This window comes from Rhamphochromis sp. 'chilingali' (genome assembly GCF_963969265.1).
Source record: "Rhamphochromis sp. 'chilingali' genome assembly, chromosome: 2".
In the NCBI taxonomy this organism is placed as follows: domain Eukaryota; kingdom Metazoa; phylum Chordata; class Actinopteri; order Cichliformes; family Cichlidae; genus Rhamphochromis; species Rhamphochromis sp. 'chilingali'.
Genome location: NC_137930.1, coordinates 57,953,854 through 57,967,792, shown reverse-complemented (window position 1 = coordinate 57,967,792; position 13,939 = coordinate 57,953,854). Strand labels below are relative to the sequence as shown.

Sequence of the window (13,939 nt, the reverse complement as noted above, 5' to 3'; positions counted from 1 at the left end):
CCAGGTATGAGTTCTGGCAATCTGGCCACCAAGGCTTCCAGCCCAGTGCACATACCACTGGAACCCTACACCCCCCTCCTCTAGGTAGTGGACCGACAGGAGGGCGGGTCCATTTTGCCCATTCAAGATAAGCCGAGTCAGGTCTATATGCAGCATTCTGAACATAGTCAGTTCATTAATTCCTCAACTCTAACAGTAACAGAGACCTTTCTGACAGTACACAATATTAAAATAATTAGAGGAAGGGAGATAAATCAAGCATTAGGACATACTGCCAGGAACAGGGTGCCAATAAAACTTCCAGAAATAAGCAACAGTCAGATTAGAGCTACAGAATAAACTCAAGCTGTGGTGCTTCATTTTACAATGTAAAACTCGGTCATAAAAAAATTGATAATACCTTTCTTACACTGTCCAAAAACTTTACAGTAATGTATCTTATAAAAGAGGAACCCAGTTTTATATTTAACCTAACAGGGAAATTCCTAGCAGTGTTTGGCGGTCATTTACTGTTATACAGCTCCTCGTATAAAGTAAAAATATCACTATGTATCACTGAATGAAAAAGCTGGCCCAATGACAATGCTACTTTTAAGACTGTATTATAAATAGCTGCATCGCGTATGCTGCTGAAACAGGTGGTACCACCATTAGCTTTTGCTATTTGAGTAGAGTAGGAGGGGTGAAGACTTCCTGGATTCCACACGTAGTCTGCTGACTGGAAAAGTGTTGCCTGAAAAATATGACCTTTTGCCTTCCTGTCATCTGACGAAGCCACCTGTACACATACACACACACGCACGACATACTGGCCACCTACATCACGCCCGTCAGATAACGTAGGTCACATGCTACCACAAGTTACAGCCAACTTGTGAGTGTTTCCCCTCAGGCCCTGAAACACCTCCACGTCACTGAAGGGCTCTCTGATGTGTGACGGAGCAGATGTGGGATGGGAGGATATCATCTCTCAGGAGTGGCTTTAATGGAGGAGCACTCCTGCACATATGGACAGTGGCTGAGTTGCTGGGTGAGTTGTGTGGCTGTGCAGCGTTGACATACTTCCGCCCTAGTCCTACCGCCCTCTCATGTTAATGTTCAACAACTTGGCCAGCTGTAACGATACCTGGCTATGAGTAAGATATGACAGTGCTTCTTTCCCAAGGCCAGTGCATCATGACTAATCACAGTCAGAAGAGTTTGAGAACATGCTCACTCAGCTCTCATTAAAACAACTAAATGTTGTTTAGTTATTATGCTATCTATTATGTTAATTATTACATAATTGTAAAATTGTAAAGTAACAGCCACAAGTTCAACTGCTCATTATGGCAAATATCTAATCAGCCAATAACATGGCATCAACTCGGTACATTTAGGCATGTAGACATGGTCGAGACTGTCATTGTCCCACACAACTGTCTTCATAGTTTACAGAGAATTGTCTGAAAAACAGAAAATAACCAATAACGGCAGTTCTCTGGATGAAAATGCCTTGTTGATATCAGAGGTCAGATAAGAATTAAAAGACTTCTTCAAGCTGATAAGCAGGCAACAGTAACTGAAATAACCACTTGTTACAACCAAGGTATGCAGAAGAGCATCTGTGAATGCACTGTGTATTGAATCTTTAAGCAGATGAGCTACAGCAGCAGAAGACCACACCAGGTACCATAGGATATGACCTAAAATATAATAAATCATGTATAAAATGGTATAGCTGAGAAATATGTTCATTTGCACTAAAAAATTATAACAGCCTATAGCATATACTAGCCTATACTCCAATCAATGTTTTACAGTGACTCCCTCTTTAATTGATCAATTTCAACTGGGTAATGCTACAAATGTTTCCATTACAAAGTCTTAGCGACTTCTTAAATTTCAGTGGTGCAATTTAAATAACAAGCTTAAAGCCAACTAGAGCTCTAGCTGTCAAGAAATTGCAATGAAGTTAATAAACAAATACAGTCTTGGATTCACAATAGCTGGTGCAACACAGTGCAGCTACTGAGTTAACATATTTTGTCATTCAAAAGTCTGGCATGCTGATTAGATGAATATGGTGTTTGAAGAAAATACCCTCTTTCCTGCCCGACCTATTTTTAAGTTCAATCCCTAGACCCAGCTAAGAATAATTAATGGCTCAATCGTCCCTAAGTGAACTATACAGCAGTAATTATGACCATATGCTATTCCAAAGACTTTTAATTGCCTAATTAAAATCTTATTAAACTATTGGACAGAGATAGGGGACATTTTGAACTTAAGGTTCAGGGGAGTTAAATTCATCAAGCTTGCTTCTCCTCTGGGGCTTGTGACACAGGGTCAGAATTGTGGAATTTATCACAAGTGCTGAATTCCTAAAGCATCCCAAATTTAAAGCTATCAGGAACTAAGAATGTATTGATAGATTAATGTAATATATGGCTGTGAAAGTGGATGAGCATATTTCATCACCTCTGTCTTTGAAACCTATACAAGTGCTGAAACCAACCCTGTCTCAGAAGTGAAAATATATGAAATGATTTTCCATTTCATTCCATTTCCCCTCTGCACAAATTTCCATAACAGATGTGAAGCCAGCAGAAGCAGCTTGCTGATGAAATGTAAAGTAGCGGAGCTAGGTCTGTCGCCAGACCTGCTATTACTATCAACATCGAAGTGGGTGAAAGAAGAGCAGCAGGGGCTCTGCGACGGGCCGAAAAGTGCTTTAATACCGTAAATGCCGAGGACAAAGAGAAGCAAATGAAAGGACAAAGACACCACCTTCTCCTGCTGGTCACCTCATCGAACTCCAATCTTTATATTAACACTAGTAAGGAGGAATGAATCACTTCAGAGTCGCTAATCTCATCAGCAAAGTTCAACGTTCAGACTTGTGAGGGCGAGTTGCTTCTCTTATTTGCTTCTCCTTTAGGGGCAGGGATAGCTCAGTAGGTAAAGTGGTCGCCCCATGATCGGAAGGTCGGAGGTTCGAATCCACTTAACGGCTACCCTGAGGTACCCCTGAGCAAGGTACCGTCCCTACACACTGCTCCCCGGGCGCCTGCTTACTGGGCTGCCCACTGCTTCACTGAGTGAATGGGTCAAATGCAGAGAAAAACAAGTAATTTCCCCATGGGGATCAATAAAGTATCCATTATTATTATTATTATTATTTATTTCTTGGCACGTTGGCCAATTCACATGTCCAAACAAAGGTAAACAGGGCTTAAAAAGCGCTTGCATCTTAAAAATATTCACGTATAGTCACTGCCATGATGTTTATAGAAGCTTGTACTTTCTCTCTGCACTTTTTGCCACTCTTCTGAAAGCCCCAGTGTAAGCTGATCCACTTTAAGGAAGGAGACTGCACTGTTGATCTTGCAGAAATGGCCTATTTCTTTTCTACAGTCTCTTGTACTGTTGTCACACCGATTGCAGTGAGAGGTAACACCCTACATCTCCCATTTCATTATGACGCACCTTTCAGGGACCAAAACTAACAAACAACCTGTTATTAAAAGCATTTTTCTCTTATTGGGGTTTTGGTAAATAATTTGACCCTTTTACGCTTGATCGCTTGTATGATAAACTATCCAGATATTCAAAATCAGTGTTCAAAAGCTGAAACTATTTTGACGGCGATGTTCAACAGTTAGATCTGCAAAACAAAAAGATGTTCCTCTTTACTCGGAAATATAATACTGCGTGTCCTGACATTTGGTGGAATGGCACTAAAGAAAATCACTGCTGTTTACACCACAAATGTTTATAGTACTATTCATACTACAATAAATGTTTATTCTTTTATAACTACTGAGAGGAGGATGGAGTGACCTGCAAACAGTGCCTCGGCTTCAATCTTGAACTATTTATGAATTTGCAGTTTCAGTGAAATAAAAGAGTTTTCCACTTATAAACAAAATGTAAGAGGTTTGGTAATGATTATATTTATTTATGTTGCTAATCTGCAGCTTAAGAAGTTTACTCTACAGATGGAAGCAGGCTAAAGTTCTCACTGTCAGGAAACATCCTAACCATCTCACCCTCTCAAACTGTTGGCTGAGAGTAACAGCCTGTATCCGTGAGAGTGACCATATGCGCTCCAGCAAATGTGACAAATTCTTCGATGACTATTTTATAGCAGAAATAAAAGCACAGAGTAATATACTGTTCAGAGTACTGGATAAGATATTGAGGGCCTTTAGTTTATGAGGCTTCCTGCCTGTTGCCAGACACAGGTGAGAAACCGTTTCAGCCCAGGCTGCTGAAAGTAGGTCAGGCCTGTTGAAACACTCAGTGCCATTCGAAATGTCTCCACTTGTTTGCAATAAAATCCTGTCTGCGTTTGCTGGAGTGAAATATCGACCACAATGCAGTGAGATAACAGCCATTCACCTCAGGTTCTGTACCGTGCTTCTCCTTGTTTACATCCACTAACTTGGTTTTTTTCAAAGATAAGCATGTGAAACACAAGTACAGTTAAATGGAGTGGTACTTGTATGCACCTTTCCACTTTCCACTCTTTTCTTTTTTTTTTTACTACAAGTCTCATTCAACCAAACACAAACATTTATAATACAACACTATCTATCACTATCTACGCGCTTACTAACTTTCACACTTCAGTGGATGCATCAGGGGCAACTCAGGGTACAGCTCTTGCCTAAGGATGCAACGGCATCCGAACCACTAACCTTACAATTTGTAGATGACCCATCCTATCACCCAAGTCACAGCTGCCCAACAAAGTATTCTGAGGCTGTTTGAATACAAATTTTCATGTTTTAGAAGACACACTGAAAAATTCAAGTACTAAAAGCATAAAGTTATGCTGTCTGAACTGTCATATGGTGATGATGTCATAACATCCACACCTTTTATGACACTTGATGTCTCAGCCATTAACTGTAAACTTCCAAAACCAACAAACCATCATACACACCCATTTCACCATGTGACTGACCTGCTGAGTTATACAGAGGTGAGCAAGGGTCAAGGAACTGCATTCCCTTTGTAGCTCTCATTTTAGCTTTTGTTATTTAACTACTGTGGTAATGTTTATTCTAGTGCAACACTTTTAATGTCTCCCACGAGAAACTGCATGAAAATGTAGCATGTTATCCCCGTTTTTAAATGATTTCACATTTTACCATTCTATGATGGACGGCTTTTCACTCTTCCCAATAGTAAACTTTGTTTGGAACAACTTTAAATACATCCGATTCAGACTAAAAAGAGCAGCATGTTAGCAATAAAGTCAGAATAAGCTTAAATCTGCAGTACCAATTATTCCAGAGAAGCTGCAGCTCTTCCCTTCTGCTAGATGAGCCCTTGCATATATGCATGCGCTTCATATGCTGAAACAATAGGTCAGTGCTGAATTCTGGCATCATGCAGGATTTGAACTACATGCTGCCAAGTCTGGCAAGCTGAAAGTTCTCTGCTTAACCTTTTGAGCCCTACATATTATGTACATGTTGGCCAAACTCTTCCATTAAATTTTCTAAAGCCTAACAGGACTTCCTCCCTCTTACTTTTCATTTGTAACACTGAGTTATCCTACATGGTAGCCTATGGCACAGCTCACATGCACCTTCCCAGAAATACAATTACATTACAAAAACATTTGGTAGTAATATACCATTTGTTTCACTTATAAAACAAAATGCAATAGACTGTAAATGTATCAAGTTTGCTCATTATAGTGTGCCACAGCTTATAGTCAGCCTTTTTCTCCAATCAGTATATACACTCAAAATCAGATGTCTTTCTTTCTGTAACAATAAGCGACTATTTCATTGGGAACTTGATATTAAGGGTTTCATTAATGCAGAGACACGAAAATTATAAATGTCCACAAAGTGAGGACTCAACACAGTACTATAAATTATACTTTTTTTTCCTACTTGGACAGCTTTAAACTGAAAGGTTATTATCAGATTTTTTTGTCAGCTGTCACCGAAAAAATGTTACCATCCCGTGTTTTACAAGAATAAAAGATTAACTTTTAATTATTATTTTTTTGACTCCTGAGATTATTTAGCATATGTAAAGGAGTTGCCAAATAAAACTGAACAACCATAAAAAAAACCACTATATGCTTGGAAAAAGCAAAGTGAACCTTTTGAACCATAGAAGTCAAGTTTGTGGACAGTTCAAAAACGAAGTGATGTGCTGCATTTGCATTTGCTGCCCGTGTAAACTCATGGATCGTTCGATCAACAACAATCCATTGAAATATTTAACCTCGCTAAAATTGATTAGGCTGGTGTGGCATCCATGAAAGGGCGTAAACAAAACACGGCGGCTGTTGCCGCTTGATGTCCGTAGCAAGAAGCTGCACGCATTCCAGTAGCTTAGAGGCTTACACACAAGCTCAGGCTATAGGCCACTGGGCAGAGAGCTGCACCCATCCATCACTGTGTACAAATGATAAAAGGCTCAGAACGTCCACTTCTCCAAATGGCCACAGACCAGCTTTTACCGAATGTCAAGAGCATCAAGGCTAAAAAGCATATTGTAAACCTCACAGATCGAACATGCTGGTGACCTTCAGTCCTTTTTTTAAATAGACAAATAAAGCAATTCTGAACAAAATGCAATCAACCAAACTTTCAGTCTAATGAATATTGATTATGAATCTAAAAGAATACTGGAATGAAAACTATCACTTAAACCATAAGAATAATAAAATTTAGTTAAAAAGAAACATTGTCAGCATATAATAAATGAGAAATGTAATACTTCCAAAGCTTTTTTGAAAATCCCTAGATAGAAACAAAGATAGCCCAGGGAAAGGCGTGTTCGTCCGAGCAGGTGTAATCAAGTTCATGTTCACGCTGTAATTATCTATTGTACATTCTGTATAAAATGACACCTATGAGAACTGTTTATAGCCTAATCCAATCGTGTGGAAAGTGATTTAGATTTACAATACCAAGAGCTGAAGTAGCAACTAGTGATTGTTCACCAGTAGCGATATGACTGTAAATCTGATTATTGCTAAACTTTTATTTAAGTATCCACAGCTCTTAACATGACAGGAATTGTAGACTTTTCCTTCTTTTATTCGGGCCTTCCACTTGAAGCAAAAGGCATGTTTTGAAAGGCTTATCGCTCTTCAACAACACATTCAGTGAGATTCAGGGAAGTCCACTAACAATGACCAAAAACCAAGTTCTCTAAACCGAGCTCATGAGAGTACACAAATAATGACGAATGACTCCTTTTCCTGTGCTTGTAGTCATACTCGTTCAGTTGTGTCTTATCTCTAGTGTTAACCCTTAAGATTCAGTGATTTAAAAGTTAATTTTTGACCTCTTTATCTGGCGAACAAACCACATTAAAAAGTTTTTGTGGGGGGTAGTCTGTATTCTTTATATGGGGTCCGAGAGTGGGGCAGCTGCCACCCACATCAAGTGACCTCACTTAGTACCGATCAATAGCAAGCTGCGCATTCCTAACGTGAAGTATTCAGCCATCACTTAAACGCTGGTATCCTAGTCATCCGAGCTATCTTGAGAATCCGTCACTACAATGATATTTGGGTTAAATTCCAATCATTGAGATCCAATATCCCAGACGACCAGATCTGACCTATAAGGGCAGCGAATCTGGTAAACCATACGGGGGAGATGAGCTCTTGTCAATCAAGAGTATCTGCCTATAGGCTGCTGCTGATCCAGATACTCAAGGTCACACTTGTCAAGCCAGCACTGCTCAGTTTAGATTCAACTTCACATGTTTGCTCTTTACTGTTTTTATCCTCGTGCCCTTTTTTTATTTGCCCTTTAAATCGCAAACACAAATCGTGCACACAGCAAATATATGGCCCAACACTGATCCTGTGGCTTGATGATTTAATGGATGACTGACTGACTCTTCTACTTAACTAGAAAAGTATAATCAGGGGATTAGCAAACTATCAGATGACAGAGCTCAGTGTGCTTGCCTGCAGGTACAGGGGTATGTTAAAAATTGCTTCAATTCTACTGAGTAATTTTTAACAACAACAACAAAAAAGAATAATCTAACAAACATCCCAGTTCATGACATCTTAAAGCCAAATTGCTCTGAGCAGTCAGTTAAGGCAGAACTGCAGTGCATATAATAAGGACCCTTAAAGTTCACGTAGCTCCATGTTTGCACCAGCGTGTGCTCGAGATACAATCGAAGCCCTGACATGTCTGCACGGCGCCCAGCTGGATTCGTGTAGGTGGGAGCTGATGTCATGGAGAGATGGAGGTGAAATGGTGTGTTACTAGAAAGTTGAGCCTTTTCACTGTGATGTCAGAGAAGCGCACATTTCCGCACCTATTTCACAACGTGAAGGTGCTAAGGGATGGTTTATTATTTTGCAGACAAGAAAGGACTAAATTAGGAAATTCAGCAGATAACATCAAGCCATGTTTTTTTTCAGTTGAATTTACAGATAATGTGGAAAAAAAATCCTATTATCTATAATGATGAAGCACATTCCCGTAAACCAAAAAAAGGTCAAATTTTCATTTAGGCTTATAAAAATAATAGGCAGATAACAGGAATATTCAAGTTTCTCTTAACAAACATCCAGTAAACCCAAGAGGCTGCTCTGTAGCTGGTCTCTGACGTTACCATGAGCCAAGCAAGTGATTCATCTCATTATTTATAAACTATAAGATGTAAAGTCAGTGATTTGATGCATGAGCTGGGACAGGATAAACAGCCTTGTTTTGCTTGGATCACTAACAAACCAGAAAGAGAAGTGGACAAAAAGCAAGGCCAGAAGACATTTTAATACTTGAAACAGTTTAATATGCAGATACCTGATAAACTGAGCTCTGTGCAGGATTGTTTAGATTTAGTCAGGGTACTGATTTTTTAGAGTTTAAGCAATCCCATCACTGAAAAAAGTATTTCTTTATGTATTTTTATGCCCCAATAAGACCCAGTGACCACAGAAGTAGTCATCAGCAGTGTTAGTTGCTGTGAGCTTGAACTTCACCTGCATGCCGAACAGCTTCAACCCCTCCAGATGTCTGGAGGCCTCTCTAGACCTAGAGCCAGCACATCTATAACTGTCTCCTGCACTGCCCGGACTCTAGTGGATAACTGCCAGAAAGAAAGCAGAGATGCAGGAGGATCTGAGCCCTGCAGCCACTCATGCTGCACAAAAAGTGCTGAAAGAGGCCATAGGATGGCCTGTGTACTCTGTTTTAATATATCTCATCTTCAATCCGATCTGATGAATTATTCAACCAGAGCTATCTACTGTGCCTCTCACCTAAAACATCTGCCCTGCCAGCCTGTCTGCCAGGTCCGGCTTACACTCTGCTCTGCCACAGGAAGCTTTTAGTCTACTGCTGTCCTGTGGGCTCTGTTGCATTTAACCCCTTTGCTCCATTTCTGTTTCCATCTCTCGGACCGCAGGCGTAGAGAGGAAGAGAGATCATGTTACTGTGTCAGAAAACAGGATCAATCTATAAAAGGCCTTCTGTTTTTTTTGTTTTTTAAAAAACAAAGAAATACAGAAGTAGCTTTGCTACAACTATGCAACCATCCAACTGTCGCACATGACTCATCGTCATTTCAATATATGAAAGCAGAAAGTATTCTGAAAGGTCACACTCAAGAGCCAAATTCAACATAATTGGCAATAAAGACTGAAGACTGATGATCTATTTAATTAGCAACCCACAACTGTTCATGTGCTTCATAAAGTTAAAGTCAACATTTTTCAGGGCAAAGGACTTTCAGACACCTCAAAACAACCAAGCAGGGCCTACATATTCACATAAGAGTTAGCTAACTAAAATCACACCTGCACTCTCATAAAAATTGATCAACAGATTTACAACAAAGTGTGTAATATTTGAGCTCTGTGCAACATGACACATGAGAGGCGAGAGTGCCTTTTGCAGTGGGCTACATTGTACTATTTGTGTCCAAGGTTAGAGAAGAGCAACTATGTCAGTTAGGTGTTTCAGCCAATGTCCATCGAATATGTCTCTGTAAAGTAAGTAATCACAATGTTAAAAGACAGCATGTTTACAAGGAGGGGCAATCAGACGTGTGATTGGAGAGCTGCCGCAGGAATGTCTTTAAGGGTCAGTGGCACCATTAGCAGAGTAAAGGGCATAACCTGGAATGCTTAGAGATATCAAATCACGGCTACGGGGGAGGGACAAGTTGCCAAACAAGGCTCGGCCGGAGGCTGATTCAATCATCAGAGCTACTCCCGCACTTACATCAGGATGGACACAAACAAATTCAACCACTAACAGTGACATGATGTACATTTCCTGTATGTGATCCAATAGTCGATGCGTTCTTTTTATAGCTTTACGTTTTAAAAAACAGCTTTATAATGAAACATGCACGAGGAACAGGTGCGAGGTGATGAGTGACGGAAATATACCCTGAAATGGGAATTTTGCAACTCTCACACCAGCAAGTAGGAAATGCTGACACGTGTGTAAGCATACTCCACATAGTTTTGTAAAGCTGTTTCAAATGATTGTGTACAGTTAAAATAGAGCGCTGCACGTACAAGACAAGGTCCCGCAGTACTTCCTGTGGATGTGACGTTTTTTCGATGCGTGTTACATGAGGGTTAAAAAGGCACGTGTGGGTCTAGGAGATGCTGACGTGAGAGCACTGATCTGGCCATGTTCCATGTCCACAGTCATTTCCCACACCATGGCACAGCACTAGACTGGGAATAAACAGAGAAGCCCGCTGTGCTCCCAGAATGCATGTTTGCAGAGTTCCCATCAGTGAGTACACAGTAATAGGACTCCCTGAAGGCCTGTGTTTAACCTTTAGGTTACAAGTGGCTGGCCCTTCTCTTCTGTACCCCGGCCATAAACCCTTTTTTGTCTTGTTTTCAACAACACTTAGAAAAACGTAAAGGAAGTCAGATAAAATCACAACATCTAAAGGACATGTGACGTGATTAAAAAGTCCAGAACAGCTAGTACATGGACTGTGCAGCGAGACTAGTCTTGGTCAGACTCTGAGTTTGAACTGTTAAGGCATTACAGACGATTGCCGACACTCAGGAAAAGAAACCGAATAATCTGAGATTTCCTGACCACTAAGTAAACTCCACCTGCTGATGAGAATCGTGTAACTTGACCTAAAGTTACCAAAATCTTCAGTTTCTATTTTATTTATTTTACTTGAGGGCTCATTTTCAGGAACATCTCTGTAAGAAACACCATGAATGCAAAAGAATACCTGAGGTTACTGCAGTAAGTATAGATCAGGGATGCCATTGGGCAACATTTTGGATGAACACATCTCTTAAAAATATTTTTCGCAACTGCTGAGAACATACATATAGTACAAATGCTGTACATAGCAGACACGCATATGCATACTTTATGTTGGGGCAAGAGTCAACCTGACAATATAAACAGATGAAGGAGGATGAGAGCAGCCTAAAGCTGAGAAAATACCCCTGGGATGTGCTGACAAACTAGAAATGTGAACGTGGGGCCAGCACGGAGGATTAGCTGTGGTAAAACAGTGTGATGCAGTATGATTAATTTCTTCTTTGTCTGTTCTCCACAATGCAGATTTAGTAATCAGCAACAGGTTGCTTGTTGCTTTGAGCTGCTACCATTGACAGCCCACAGTTCCACCTTGCTTACACTACTTTGAGCAGACTCGATGCAGCACAGCAGCGCCTCGAACACACTTTCAGTCTGCAGAGGAATGTTTCAGCAGCGTTCAGGTCAAGGCAGGCTCTCACTGCAAGCAACAACCACCATGTCATAAATTTAACTTTTTTGTGAAGTCTGGATTTTAGCTATTGATATAACAGGCACCATCCTTTACCAACGAGCCAAAGCCTCTCTGACAGCATCATACAGGCAGCTCATTGTCGAGGCCGCCGGCATCCAGAATGCAACTGCCAGCTGTTTTCTTTGTGGATCAAACCAAAAGAAACAGCAGGCCAAGGTCAGCACAGACAAGCTTTTCTCCTACAGCAGACAGACCAATCTCCATATAGCGGGCCAGAAAAAAAGTCGATCGCTGCCACAAATGTGATAGCACTGTTGATTATATTCCACCCTCTTGTGGAATAATCCGCCATTCTTGAAAATTCATGAAAGCTCGCATTTATTCCCGTTCTGCTGCTGGGTGTTTGTTGATCGCTTGAGAATCTGTGTCTGCGTGCAAGATTGTTTGTGAGGGTTATCTCTCATGTCCCCTGTTGGTAGATAGATGCTAGACAAACACAGATAAGCTTTTAAGGAGGATATCAAGTTTTCCTGAGGATGTATCCTGTAAGATCACAGTGATTCAGATTGTTTTATGGTAAAGTTTCTCTCCACTCCAAAAAGTCCACTCCAAAAAATAGCCTGGATGTTTTGAATGACCTTTACTGTGCTGAATGATAAACATACACCTAAAAGAGAACATGATTGTACGCTCAGCCAGCTGCAGTAAAATATGCAACTTAAAAAAAAGCTTATGGGGAAGCTTGAAACCTCCAAAGTTCACAACCGGAAGTTATTCTAGTCAGACGGCACTATTTCCATATTTATTGAGCCTTTTTATATTAGGGAAATGAAATAAACGTGATGTAAGAATACAAAAGACAATATAATACACAAGTTATTTTTAAATGCAACATAATAAAACTAAAGCTCACTCCAATAGGGGAAAATCAACCATATCCTTCTACTGATTGACTGCTAACCACATTTCTGACAGTTTGCCATTAGTAGATTGTTTTGCCAGCAGCATGTCAGTGAGAACATTATTTGATGTTTCTATATGCTATCACACAAAATTCCAAAAAAGGATTCCAATTTCAATTGGAAAAGTACATGCTGATGATTCTGTTCTTTCATCTGATTTCCCATACCCTTCTTGATTTACAAAAAGTAGCTTGGAGAGGATGCAGGGATAATTGCACCCACATTTCCTACCCTCTGCCTGCAAATAGGAGCCCAAACCCCCAGACACAGGCTCACTCCTGAAGAGCTGTGCCTCAGCATAAAGACGCTAGAGACAGCCGATACATGCCAAAAAGTGTTAAAATGTAACACACCCAAGCAAATACCTATTATTCTAAGGGAAATGAGTCCAAGATCAACATCACTTAATGCATGGGTATCTCCTACATGTTTAGGAGATAGAACAATGACCCACAAATACGAACACACTGCACACACATGCATGAGGCTGCACTCAAAGTGGGTTTTTAATGACCCCATTGCCCTTCTATCACCTTATGATAAAGACCTAGTGGAGAGGATGGTGGTCTGTCTCATGTCAACTCACACCCACTTTTCCTTTTAAAGAGAGAAGCTAACCTCACATGGGCTCACTCATAAAAACATCATAATTCTCCAACAGGCAAATGATGGGTTATCCTAGCATTGTTTTAACAGGTAACCAGAACTGCAGCGCACTCGCATCAATGATTCATGCAGCCACGGCACCACGCAGTTAATGAACACAAGGGTAGTCATTGTAACAGCATTACTTACGCTCTGTCCCAGTCAGCTGTTAAACAGAAACTCACGTCAGATCTAAAACAGCTTTCCTTTAGGTGGCCCACAGGCAGATCAGTCCCTCTTTCAGGGGGGGACGTCTGAAGAAAAAAAATCCACAGGTACAGAGAAGTTTAAATCTCTCTCAGATGACAGCTCTGAGTCCACACGTCCACACTCTCCCTCTGTCTGACACAGTCTACTACAGCCTGCCCCCTGGCCACTCAACAGACTGCAGCTCCGCCCACACACAGTCACAAGAGGGAGGGAGGTACACTTCTACAAGTCTGATGTTGACTCATTTTTTCTTTTTTTTTTAAATCCAGCAACCTTCTGCACTACTTTAATGACTCAGAGTAAAATAGAAACACTCACATTATCCTGCATGGAGAACGTTAGCAATGAAGATCAAAAAGAACACATAAGCAATAGTAAAAGACAGATAACAGATCTAATATTAACCA

The 13,939-nt window shown here is 40.5% G+C and overlaps 1 protein-coding gene across 2 annotated transcripts in view; it reads right to left on the bottom strand.

Moving 5' to 3' along the window:
- sema4ba (sema domain, immunoglobulin domain (Ig), transmembrane domain (TM) and short cytoplasmic domain, (semaphorin) 4Ba) overlaps positions 1-13,657 on the bottom strand; it is a 41,784-nt gene extending 28,127 nt beyond the window's left edge. The window contains exon 1 of one of the 2 annotated variants that reach the window (XM_080874464.1): positions 13,473-13,657. The gene's annotated coding sequence lies outside the window, so the exon portion shown is untranslated. The remainder of the gene's footprint in view (positions 1-13,472) is intronic. The other variant, XM_080874465.1, reaches the window with a different exon arrangement.
- Between the last annotated feature and the right edge of the window lie 282 nt (positions 13,658-13,939).